Source organism: Paramisgurnus dabryanus, chromosome 16 (genome assembly GCF_030506205.2).
Source record: "Paramisgurnus dabryanus chromosome 16, PD_genome_1.1, whole genome shotgun sequence".
In the NCBI taxonomy this organism is placed as follows: domain Eukaryota; kingdom Metazoa; phylum Chordata; class Actinopteri; order Cypriniformes; family Cobitidae; genus Paramisgurnus; species Paramisgurnus dabryanus.
Window position 1 is genome coordinate 31,622,119 of NC_133352.1, and position 13,875 is coordinate 31,635,993.

Here is a 13,875-nt window from a genome sequence, read left to right on the forward strand (position 1 = left end):
AAATTGCAAGATTTCTGCAAGATTTTCTGTGTTTTCAGTTCTCAGTACTCGGGTTGTTCGTGAAGGGAATCAGATGGTGTGTTGTGTGCTGTCATGACCCCATAGTGTGCACTTTACACACTTTTGAAACAAAACCATTAAATCATAGATGATGTTTGTGGACTCTCACATTTGAAACATTTGATAAGATTTAAAAAATCTTTTAGTGTGGCCCCCCTACCAAAAAATCCAGCTAAGATTTGCATATGCTGGTGAGCTGGTTTTAGCTGGTCTCCCAGCTTGGATGGTCTAGCTGGGTTTTGGTCACTTTTTAAGCTGGTCAGGCTGGAAGACCAGCTGACCCACCAGCTTTGCCCGGCTGGGACGACCACCTTAAACCAGCTCAAACCAGCTACCAGCTTTTAGTAGGGCTAGCTTAAGGTCATGTCAAAACTTTCATGCTCCTACATGGATTTCACAAGCGGGGTCAGATTTGACCAAATAAGAGATCTGGTTGATTGTGCAGGTAATGAATGAATGAAGTAATGTGCAATGTAATTTGCTGCTAACAGATAGCACAAGTCTTTTGTTTGTATTGGAGCCTTTGATAAAGCGAGTTAAGAGCGTAACGTGACGCAACCGTTTCCGCTGATCGGTCTGATGTTCCTTTATTCTTATCCGTCACGCTTGTTTGAAAGCATGCGGGCACAACTCAGACCTTTACGCTGGCAAGAGGCAGAAATCTGGACTCGCTCGGTCATCTTAAAACAGTCGGAAGGGCTCACTTAACAGCCCACAATGACACGAGAGACGCCAGCACCCGATAAACCCTAATCAGAGACCTCGACCGCCCGTGAGACGCCCACAAACATGTAGCGAGTTGGCAGAGACAGATAGTGGCCCTCTTTGAAGATTCAGTTTTGTTCGTTCAGAGTCATGCTTGTGCTTCTTGAGGACAGCTTTGATAGAGTTACAAAAGAGGTTGGTGAGCCCTTATAGCCCGCGCTACATTAAGGAGAGGTTTGTTGTGGAGACTGTATTCTGTCTGGTCTGCTTTCGACCAACATGCAGGCATTCTTTCATCTTTGTGTGACATCTCTTTGTTGCTAGCATGCAATGTCCTCCTCGGCTATGCAGAAAGATGCATTTAGTTTTTTGCATTTCCCAATCAAGTTGCTGTCATTTTTCACATTGATTCACATGAAGTCATTGTGTATCGATCAAATCGAAAGTTTTATTCAAATGCAGATTTTTTATTTCTTTTTTAACCCATGCATGTATCCGTTTTAATTCATCGTGAGTTACGAGCGCTCTCGTTCTCCTCAAAGACGATGCAGGTGAGAATCCTTGAGACAGGGAGGACATGGATCAAGCTCAGGAATTATATCTGCTCCGTGAAATTGAATTTTGAAAATAAAGACATAAATTCATGTGCATATATCTTCACCTCAGTAGGATATGTGGCAGACAGACCCGCACACACAAACACAGATAAGGTTGTCTCACTGCTTGAAAATTAAGAAATCATTAGAGCCATTTATCATTGTGCTAGTGGGGAAAAAACCCTCACTCCTTTAAATAATTACTCTGAATCAAAGGCTAAGCGCAGAGAGATCAAAGTCGAGCATTCTTGAGTAATCCTCGAGTGTTGCAAATCTTCAGCAATCTGCCGTACCCGGTCCCCACTGTTTGACATGTCTTTACTGTAGAAAAAAAGGGTGACATTTATTGCTGTGCGGTTGTTTGCTTTCGGTAAACCTGTACTAAGCCTAATTTGTGAAACAAACTGCCCGGTTTATGGATTTGTGAACTAAAGAGACGTTGTCCATGTGTGAAAGTATCATCTGCTTGTATTGATGTAAACATTTACATGTGTTTGTGCTTTTCTGTATGTGGGAGTGAAGATGAGATTAGCTGTAAGTTTAGAGTTTACTTTCGTGTGTTGAAATCAAATGTATACTAAAAAAAGATGATGAAATTGTGAGGTTTGTCCCCCCCTCACCCCAAACACTGCCAAACCCCCCCATTGAAGGCCCACCGTCCCCATCACCTCGGCCATGACTTTTCAAAACCTAACATTGTTTGAATTCATGGCAGGGTCAGGGTCATTTAAACCACTCGCAGAGACTCTTTCACCCGATTCACTAAAATGTGAAGTTTTGAGAGAGAAGTCGATACAGGTGTAAAGGGGGTCCAAGACATTTTGGGATTGGATCACTTAAACCACAATCACATTTTTTTTATATTTACATGCATTATGCATTTATACAGCAACTTACTGTGCATTCAAGATCTACATTTGATTCATTTATGTGTGGGAATTAAACCCATAACTTTTTTGTGATGCTAATGCAATTCCCTACCAATTGAGTTACAGAAACACTATTTGAGCACTACACTCACCTAAAGGATTATTAGGAACACCATACTAATACTGCGTTTGACCCCCTTTTGCCCTCAGAACTGCCTTAATTCTACATGGCATTGATTCAACAAGGTGCTGAAATAATTCTCTAGAAATGTTGTCCCATATTGATAGGATAGCATCTTGCACTTGATGGAGATTTGTGGGATGCATATCCAGGGCACGAAGCTCCCGTTCCAGCACATCCCAAAGATGCTATACTGGATTGAGATCTGGGGACTGTGGGGACCATTTTAGTACAGTGAACTCATTGTCATGTTCAAGAAACCAATTTGAAATGATTCGAGCTTTGTGACATGGTGCATTATCCTGCTGGAAGTAGCCATCAGAGGATGGGTACATGGTGGTCATAAAAGGATGGACATGGTCAGAAACAATGCTCAGGTAGGCCGTGGCATTTAAATGATGCCCAATTGGCACTAAGGGGCCTAAAGTGTGCCAAGAAAACATCCCCCACACAAGACATGATGGATCCATGTTATCATTTTGTTTACGCCAAATTCTGACTCTACCATCTGAATGTCTCAACAGAAATCAAAACTCATCAGACGAGGCAACATTTTTAACTGTCCAATTTTGGTGAGCTTGTGAAAATTGTAGCCTCTTTTTCCTATTTGTAGTGGAGATGAGTACTACCCGGTGGGGTCTTCTGCTGTTGAAGCCCATCCGCCTCAAGGTTGTGCGTGTTGTGGCTTCACAAATGCTTTGCTGCATACCTCGGTTGTAACGAGTGGTTATTTCAGTCAAAGTTGCTCTTCTATCAGCTTGAATCAGTCGGCCCATTCTCCTCTGACCTCTAGCATCAACAAGGCATTTTCGCCCACAGGACTGCCGCATACTGGATGTTTTTCCCTTTTCACACCATTCTTTGTAAACCCTAGAAATGGTTGTGCGTGACAATCCCAGTAACTGAGCAGATTGTGAAATACTCAGACCGGCCCGTCTGGCACCAACTAGTGATGGGTCGTTCGTGATTCTTTGTAGCGAACGAGCAGAGCCGAATCTTCAGACGCAGGCAGGGGAGCCGGCTCTTCTAAGGGAGCCGAGCCAGAAGAGCCGAATCTATGAAAAGAGCTGGACTGCCATCACTAAAATGTAGAGCCAGAGCTTGAGCCGAAAGAGCCGAATCAATGGAAAGAGCCGGACTGCCCATCACTAGCACCAACAACCATGCCACGCTAAAAATTGCTTAAATCACCTTTCTTTCCCATTCTGACATTCAGTTTGGTGTTCAGGAGATTGTCTTGACCAGGACCACACCCCTAAATGCATTGAAGCAACTGCCATGTGATTGGTTGATTAAATAAATGCATTAATGAGAAATTGAACAGGTGGTCCTAATAATCCTTTAGGTGAGTGTATGTATATGGGTCAAAACTACTGTAGGGATGCACTGATATATTGGCCTATAATCAGTATCGGGAGATGAAAGCAATTGCACTGTTTGCTTAAAACAGCTGAGGATCAGGGCAGATTATATCAAAAGGGGTGGAAAATACAGTTTGTACGCACTGCACTTTTAATAATAATAAAAAAGGAGTAAAACCAAACTATCGGTATCTGATGTATCGGTACATGTCACTAAATATCAGTACTGGCTCATCCCTAGTCAAAACACGATACTGTTGGCCTGTTCGTAACATAGACAATGAATTTGTATTACAGACAGACTTATTTTTGAAGAATTGTCAACTTAATTCTTCAGATTCACAACTATTTACATCATTGTCAAATGAGAAAAGAGCGATTTGTGGTTTGTTGAACTTGGTGCTTTCTCCAAATGAATGTGCTGTTGTTTTCTCATTGGTGTTGCATTTGCTATCTTAACTGAGTCATGATATCTCTTGGTTTCTCTCATAATGTAATAAGGGCCTAGATTTATTGCTGAAGTGTACAATGTAGACATATTTGTAACATTAAATCATAGCATTATTACATTTTACAGCTACAAAAGTAAAAAGTTAACAAATCTTTCATACCAATATTTCTGTATAATTTCCCTTTAACCATTTTATCGATAATGTTACCACCCTACCCCATCCCAAACCTTACCCTAAACTCCAAAAAATTAATTATATATAATGTATCCTTTTTTTATTATGCAATGTAATGGACAGAAATGTGCAGAAAAATGTTAGTACCAATATAGCAATCGTTTATTAAAATCATGTACTGTTAGAAATATTTAGATTTATTAGATTAGACAGATTTGTTAAAATGACGATTTGCTGCAGCCGCGGTCCTCTCTGGAGTATATTAAGTAGGGGAGGGTGGGGCACAAGCTAATGCTTTTTGGTTTGTGGCTCAATCATTAAACAAATACTTGAGTTTGATTAATTATATTTTTACACAAGCAACACACACATCTCTGCTACAAATGAACATTTGAAGTTTGTTTCTAGTACTTACCATTCTTGTACAATTACACCAAACGTGACAGAAGTGCAAACGTTACAACTTACCCCATAGGTGGGGTTCATTGTAACAGGCAGGTGGTTAGTTGTAACACTTACTAAAAATTAATTTTGCAGGCAAATATTTCAATACTATTTTGTTTATATACTTGAATGGATATTGTTTATATATCTGTCTATAATAGAAAGGTATCCACACTGTATTCATTCATCCAGCCCTTTTCTAACAATACTTCAATTATAAATTAATACAAATGTATAAATATGTAAGAAAAAGCAGCACAATTATGACAAAACATTTTTTTTTATATGTGACCCAGTCTGAAATAACCATATTACAGTTTCAAAATCAAATTTTGAGATAAGGAGCATCAAAGTCTGATTTTAGCCAATCATTTCATTATGATTTCAATCTTTGACGTGACCTTATTCAATCAATATTAAAGATATGAACACAAAATAAATTTGACACATGATTTTTGATAAGACAGGCACATTGATTTTGTTGGCAGCCAGCAATCATTCGTGTGTTGCCTATTTAAAACAACGGCAAGAATTACGCTAACGTCAGCGGTTTTCATATCGCGAGTGCTGAGGGGTTCGTTGTAACACAGCGTTACAATTAACCCCACTGGGTCAAAATATTGTCAAGAACCAACAAAAAAGTTGCTAAGAGCTGCAGACATATTTCAAAACAATGCTATGTTTTAGTCAACATGATAAAGCATTGGATTTGGTATCTTACTCACCCAACTTAGAAACCGAAAAAAACATATGATGAAAAAATGTACTTACATGCCACCAAAACACTCGTTCATCAATAACTCACACATTATGGACAAATGCACGTGAATTCTCATGCGATCACGTTGGACATTTTTATATCTGTAAAAACAATTTGCCAAATGCATGAATGTAAATGCAATGCCTGACGTCGGCATCTATCACACCTGTCTGAATCACCATTGAGATGAATCTTAATACCAGGCAGGTATTAGCAGGACAAAGAGAGTTTGAGTTCCCCAAAGCCTGTACAGGTGGTTCAGGTCATTATCTGATCATTCTGAGCCTCTTGGTGTTACGGCGATGTACACTGGTATGTTGGCAAACTCGTAAGCCAGCTGAAGATTTGCGAGCGAGTGGAAGGTCTTTAATTTTCCCGCAGGTCCTGATCAGGGGGTGGATCAAAGTAAAAATGAGATTAAAGGACATCGGCTTGTGAGAGCGCAACTCTTTCCCTTCATAACTCTAATCCAGGCAGCAATCAGTAGAGCGCCGGACCACATGGGAAAGCGGGGAGCCCCGCTGAGACGAGAACGAGAGTTCAAAGGTCACGTTAGAAATCCAGTAGATTTCTAGTTACGTGATGAACGACACACACAAGCCCGATATACACACCGAGTGATCTACGAGCCCCCTGAGCTATCGATGGATGTAACTTGGCCGGTCAGGATAGAACTGATGAAGCACTTTAAAGAGTCTTTCCTGATCATTGACCCCTGTTTTAAGCTAAGTGTCTACCTCCCATATAGACACATGTGCAGGATTTGGCTGTCATCCCTGCCCGAGGAGGCGGGAAAAGGGGATTCTGACCGCAGCGGTGAGGTCATCTTTAGCGGAACCTCATTTTCTTTAAAATTACCCTGGCTGATGACCTCGTCTTTTCAACAATTAGCTCTGATTTGCTCATCAACCGAGCAGAAAAATGACCGGAGGACATAAAACAAAGACCACATAGTTAGCCAGTCCGGCTATCCCGGTTTTAGGGCTGGGACGCTCCTTTTTGACGTCACCTTTTGCTTTGATTGCAAAGTAGATGTGCTGCTGGCATCCCTCTATCAGGGGAAAGGTGATTTATACGCGAGACGATGGATGCTAAATAATGACACGCTTAACAACGCACTTTATCTCGCTTATCTGTTGCATGGCTTTGGTTTAATAACAATATTTATCTCACCGTCTACGTAACTTTGAGGTGTGTTGACGGGTTCCTTTAACCACAAATAGGGTGTTGGAAATAAGAAGTCATCTGAAATTTCAGACGCTATCTCAAAATTTAAGAGAAGGTTGCTGTTGTAATTAATAACCTTAAAGATTTCTCCGTGATACGGTAATGTGTAATGCTGTTTTCCCCAGGCCATGCCAATAAGAGTTAATGTCGAAGAGTTCAAACAACTTGAAACTATAAAAATGAATAGCTCTTAATTTTCACGAAATTCACACTCTCCGGATAAGAAATGCCTCGTGATCTCCATGAGTGATTGAGTGTGCTTTATGGCGTCGATGGGAGAGACAGGATTTTGATAAAAGTGGAGGGGCTGCGCTCTCTGTGCTGTGTTTGACAGGACATTGATTTCCCATTTGACTAGTGTGTTCGGTTCAATCAGTTACAGGAATGTGCGAAGAGCTCAGCCAGGTCGAGATATACCAGCAGTTCAAACGCCTGCGGAGGAACGCAAGATTACACGGGGAGTTTATCCAGGTAAACCCATTAAGTTAAAAGATGACGAGGTAAATAGAGAGCATATCGATATCTCCCGAGCTTTGTTTCACCTCTGACCCCTGGAAACTTTCTTGAACTGTTTTAGGGAAGCTTGCTTCCACAGTTGCTTCTCGTCTGGTTTGGGTTCACGATATACACGCAAGAGGAAAGGCCGTCCTGGACACATCGTTGTCTGAATTGCAATTAAATTTTGAATTACTCCGACGGGGGCAGCCAAATTGTCTGCTGTGCTTGCCAATGGTGTTGGATGTGCTTCAGCTTTGATAACACCTGATCTATGCCTCAATATTTTACCTCTGTAAGTGTTAATCGTCTCAGAGATGCGCGGCGATCTAACAGCGAGTTCATCGAAATTGTGCTGTGATCTAATAGCTGATTTCACCCAATGTCATATGTGCATTCTTTATTATGTAACTCGTTCACCTATTAAATTGGTTTTAGGTTGAATTATAAGTAGTCAGTAAGAGTACTTACAATAAGCAAAATAAATAAAAGTACATATATGGACCAAGCTCAACCTATACTGTGAAATGGAAAGAGAAAGCTCAGTGTCTGTCTTAACCAGCAGGGGGCAGAACAGGTGCCTAGCAGATCATCTTGTTTCTCTCCATCTGCTGTTAGGACAAAGTGAATTTAGTGTAAAGGTAATTGATTTCTTTTGTCTCGAAGAGCAAAATTGTGGTTGAGTGAAATGCAGTGTTGTTAAATGAGAAGAATGGCTGAGTAATAATAATTTCCATTGTGGAACAAATAAGACGAAAAATTTATAACGCTGCCAGTGATGTGTGCATGATATTTTATTTCTCAAAGAGTAAACAGTGACAATAGTAATAAAGTAAACACACAGCTGATGTAAATAAGTGTGTTGGTTTTCCTACTGTCAGAAAAAAAAATGGTACCCTTTCAAAAATGCCCCTAAAGAGTTCATATTAGAACCTTACTGCACCTGTGACAATTTTTGACAATTTTTTTCTTGCCACTGTATATACATCCTTTAATATAACAATAATTAATTAATAAAGTAAATGATGTCTATAAATTGTAATAATGCAAAATGTTTTTTTTTTAGATCGAGTGATGTCACAGAAAGTCGTCTTATAGTCAAGCCCAATTTGATTAATTTATTAATGTCCATGGCTTTTTTTGTCCCTTGAGCATTAATGTATTTTTTATGTCACTCAGCACAAATTTCTATAAATAGTTTTTCGTGTTCGTGACACGACTTTCTTTTTCGGGTCATTTTATATTTTTTTCTCATAGTTTTTTTCCTATTTTCTTACTATTGTCGCTTGGGGTTAGAATCACTTTCTGTTACATTTTTAGACATCCTAACCCCAACTCCAGGTGAGAATAGTTTTAAAAGCGGAAGAAAAACATGTAGAAACCAATACACAAAAGTACACCCAAACCTCAAGTGACAATGATTTAAAAATGGGGGGGAATGAGAAAACAATACATAAAATGACACGGAAAAGAAAGTCGTGCCACGGACATGAAAAACTATTTATAGAAATTTGTGCAAGTGTCACAAAAAAGACATTTGTGCTCAAGGCACAAAAAAAATCTGAATTTTGTGCTATGGACACAAATAAGTTAATACAATTTTGCGTGAATATAACATGACTTTCTGTGAGATCATGTTGCTTTTAGAGACAAGAATAAAAATAAAAAAACACAGCATGTTTGTCAAATCAACATATATTTTGTTACAATAACTTAAAAATGTGAAACAAAGTTGAACAAAGTTAAACAAATTCAACTTGATTTTATAAGTTATGTCAACTTATCACAAGCCAAAACTTAAAATAATAGGCTGAAGTGATCAAGTTCTTCTAACTTTTTAAATTCAAAAGATATTTAAATTGTGCCCTCATCAGACTGATTTTACAGAAAATCGTGTTATAGTCATGCAAAATTTGATAAATGTATTTGTCACCATGGCACAAAATTCTGCTTTTTTCGTGCCTTGAGCACGAATGTCTTTTTCATTTCATTTTATGTATTGTTTTCTCATAGTTTTTTCCTATTTTCTTACCATTGTCGCTTGAGGTTAGGGTCACTTTTTGTTACATTTTTAGACATCCTAACTCCAGGCGAGAATAGTTTTAAAAGCGGAAGAAAAACATGTAGAAACCAATACATAAAAGTACATCCAAATCTAACCTCAAGCAACAATGATTTAAAAGTAGGAATAAAAATGAGAAAAGAATACATAAATGACATGTAAAAGAAAGTCATGCCACGGACATGAGAAACTATAAAAGTGCTCAAGGCACGAAAAAACTGAATTTTGTGCCATGGACACGAATAAACTTCTCAAAGTTTGTGTGCCTAACACGACTTTCCGTGAGATCATGAGAGTGTCACGATAAAAGACATTCCTGCTCAAGGCACGAAAAAGATGAATTTCGTGCCAAGACACGAATAAATGAATAACATTTTGCGTGACTATAACACTACTTTCTGTGAGATTATGTTGCTTTTAGGGGCAAGAATTTCACTGTAAAAAAAAGGCAGCATGTTTGTCAAATCAACATTTGTTACATTAACTTAAAAAAATAAGTTAAACAAATTCAACTTGATTTTATAAGTTATATAGGTTGAAGTGACCAAGTTTTGTCTTCATGCTGCCTTTTTTATCGTGTGTAGTAATTATAATTCAATAAATGTTTATATTATGTCCTCATCTAAATAGCTAGGTCAGCATGTGTGCTTTTCTTTAAGGAATCTACCCCAAATGAGACCAAATATCTCTTTTGGGATATTTTGAATATCCTCAATTATATTTTAATTCTAAAAGTGCAAAAGGTTTCTTAGCCTTAGGTTTTTTTATCATGTCTATGGTATGGTCACATCTAAATGTACACAGTATTTGTGTGTGTGCTTTGAGAGTGGGTAGTGTATAACTCCTGCTTTGCTAACATCAGGGCCAGTGAGTTGGAACGTAACAAATTTATTGCCCATATCAAACAATGATGTTATCACCTGAAGTTGGATGTTTTCCAGATGTACAATACAGGCAAGGAAGCAGCAGAGATATCAAACACGCTTTCTTTCACTCTCTTTGTCCATCTCTCCAATTCCTCTTTTTCTATGTGCGCACTTGTGTGTGTTTTCTTATACTAAGTGACCAAATTTGCTATTGTTGGTATCAGTGCACATCGGTTCAGATAATGCACCCTGGCCTGATTCTGAAGATATGCCCATAAAACTATTAGATTACCCCCATGAACACACACATGGATACACACAGACACAGATCTCCTTGCGTGCACATGCATTCTCTGGGACCTCACGAATCGAAACATTTATTCAGCACACAAGATTTCGGTTTGTTTTCACTCAAATATCTAAAGCTGCACCTCTCCGTCACACATGCACACGCGCAAAATAAATTATTGGAGTATTTCAAACCATCTTGAATACTTGTATTGGTCCAATACTTACCCCCAGACACACATGCACTCAAATCTTTACCTCCTCTTGTTATAGATGTATGTATTTTCGATGCAAATATGTGGGGAACAGAAGAATTTCACAGTTCAGAAATACTACAGGTGCAGTTGGACTGAAAGATTAGTTCATGCGAGCTATGATGGAGTCATCTGATACGCATTTGGGGTCATAAAGCACAGAAGTGCTGTATGGGGAGAACAGCAGTTAGAGATGCAGAAGTATATAGGGTGTGTTTAACATGAGCAGGTACGCATGGGACAGAGAACTTTTGGACTTATCCTGCAACGTATGAAAGAGCCACCGATGGCGTTGTGTGTCCTTTTTAAAACCCTAAATCTGAGAAATAGTAGGGGTGGTGTTTGCATTGGCCGCTAATGAGACTAACGCCTAAAAACAGTTAGCATGTCACATCTTAAGTGATTAGGACCAGCAGTCTTCAGATTGTGGTTTTAAAACATGCACATATGGCCCCACAGCCACCCCATCATAACTTTCAATAAGACGTCACCCTGAGATGTTTCTCATCTGTTACTATTTGCAACAGGTGAGGTTTTTTTCGTCCTTTGTGGCTGACCTCACTCCGGTTGAAACGCTTACACAAAAAACCATCTAAAACATGAAAATAACAAGTGGAGTCAGGCAAAGCGTCAGACGTAAATTATCCAGTGCTGTAATCCTTTCTTTCTTCTGAAGTCTCTGACATGTTTACAAAACTCGGTTCATTTATAATGAGTTGTGAATGTTTAAAATCAAAGGGGTTAAACGGGGCGACCGCGGGTTAGTTGCTGAATCTAATATTAACTCACCTTTCCGAGACCCTGGGCGAGACATGCGGCTTTTAAATCCCACAAGACTTTGCTCTCTGGTCAGCACTTGAAAGACGCTCGTAAATTCCACAGATTAGTCTAACATGACACCACGCACACTTCAGACTTTATGATCATCTTTTTCCTCATTCAATGGTCTTGCTAAAACAGCATTCCTTAGTACTGGAGTTCACGCTCCATCTGTGACGAACCACTGATAAAGGTAATAGATAAGGGACATGTTGTTAATACATCTAATTTAAGGGGTTTCTTTTTTTAGGATACACTTCTGGTTAAAGTCCCCCTGTGGTGAAAATCAAGTTTGTATTGTTGTTTAGATTTCTATGTGGTGTTTTTAATATGCTTTAAGACAAACCATGTGCAAATTCATTATTTAACACCATTGCTGAGTGTTTTCCAAAAACAGACTCAAAACTGTGGTTTCCTATGTCACAAACATGTAACCAATCACATCAACACAGTTTAATGAATGGATTAGTAGTTTGAGCCATAGATATTATGTATGGATGCCGCACAGACTCTGCACTGAAACGATCGAAGCACTGCTCTAATTCTGTGATTCCAGCACGCGCCGTTTACACATGCAGTGATTTTTCTAACCTGGTAGCACCAGTGTCTAAAAAATGTGTGCTGCAAACGCACAAGTCACAAATGCATTGTTAAAACTGGACTTAGCATTGTCTGAAGCAGCAGAATGTGGCATCTATGTATGTATATCTATGGTCTGAGCTGGAGCGATTGAGTGGAGGTGGAAACTATTCACGTATTTATATCTATGGTCTTAGCTGGAGCGATTGAGTGGAGGCAGAGACTAATTTGCATATTTATATCTATGGTCTGAGTTGGAGCGATTAAGTGGAGGCGGAGACCAATTCACATATTTATATCTATGGTCGGAACTGGAACGATTGAGTGGAGGCGGAGACTAATACACATATTTATATCTATGGTCTGAGCTGGAGCGATTGAGTGGTAGTAAATTCACGTATTTATATCTATGGTCTGAGCTGGAGCGATTGAGTGGAAGTAAATTCACGTATTTATATCTATGGTCTGAGCTGGAGCGATTGAGTGGAAGTAAATTCACGTATTTATATCTATGGTCTGAGCTGGAGCGATTGAGTGGAAGTAAATTCACGTATTTATATCTATGGTCTGAGTTGGAGTGATTGAGTGTAGGGAAATTCACGTATTTATATCTATGGTCTGAGCTGAAACGTTTGAGTGGAGGCGGAGACTAATTCTCATATTCATATCGATGGTCTGACCTGGAGCGATTGAGTTGAGGTTAATTAACGTATTTATATCTATGGTCTGAGGTGGAGCAATTGAGTCGAGGTTAATTCATGTATTTATATCGATGGTCTGAGATGAATCGTTTGAGTGGAGGCGGAGACTAATTCGCATATTCATATCGATGGTCTGACCTGGAGTGATTGAGTCAAGGTTAATTTGTGTATTTATATCTATGGTCTGAGTTGGAGAGATTGAGTGAAGATGGAGACTAATTTGCGTATTCATATTGATTGTCTAAGCTGGAGCAATTGAGTGGAGGCGGAGACTAATTCGCGTATTCATATCGATGGTCTTAGCTGGAGCGATTGAGTGGAGGTAAATTCACGTATTTATATTTATGGTCTAAGCTGACACGTTTGAGTGGAGGCGGAGACTAATTTGCATATTTATATCGATGGTCTGAGCTGAAGTGATTGAGTGGAGGTAAATTCACGTATTTATATCTATGATCTGAGTTGGAGCGATTGAGTGGAGGCGGAGACTAATTCGCATATTAATATCGATGGTCTGAGTTGGAGCGATTGAGTGGAAGTAAATTCACGTATTTATATCAATGGTCTGAGTTGGAGCGATTGAATGAAGACGGAGACTAATTTGCGTATTCATATTGATGGGCTAAGCTGGAGCGATTAAGTGGAGGTCATTTCACGTAATTATATCTATGATCTGAGCTGGTCCGATTGAGTGAAGGGGGAAACTATTTCACGTATTTATATCTATTGTTCGAGCTGAAACGATTGAGTGGAGGCGGAGACTAATTCGCATATTCATAGATCTGCATAGAGTGTAGTTACATTCAAGCTGTTTTAAAGCATGAAGCAATTACTGTCACAGGAGGAACTTTTATATATGCTATTATAATGCTCAAAGATGAGTTTTAAGGGATAAAATTATTGATTAACAGGGGGCTTTAAATACTTGTCAACAATGTTTTTATTCTTGATAATTCCCTTATTCGAATACTTATCAATAGCA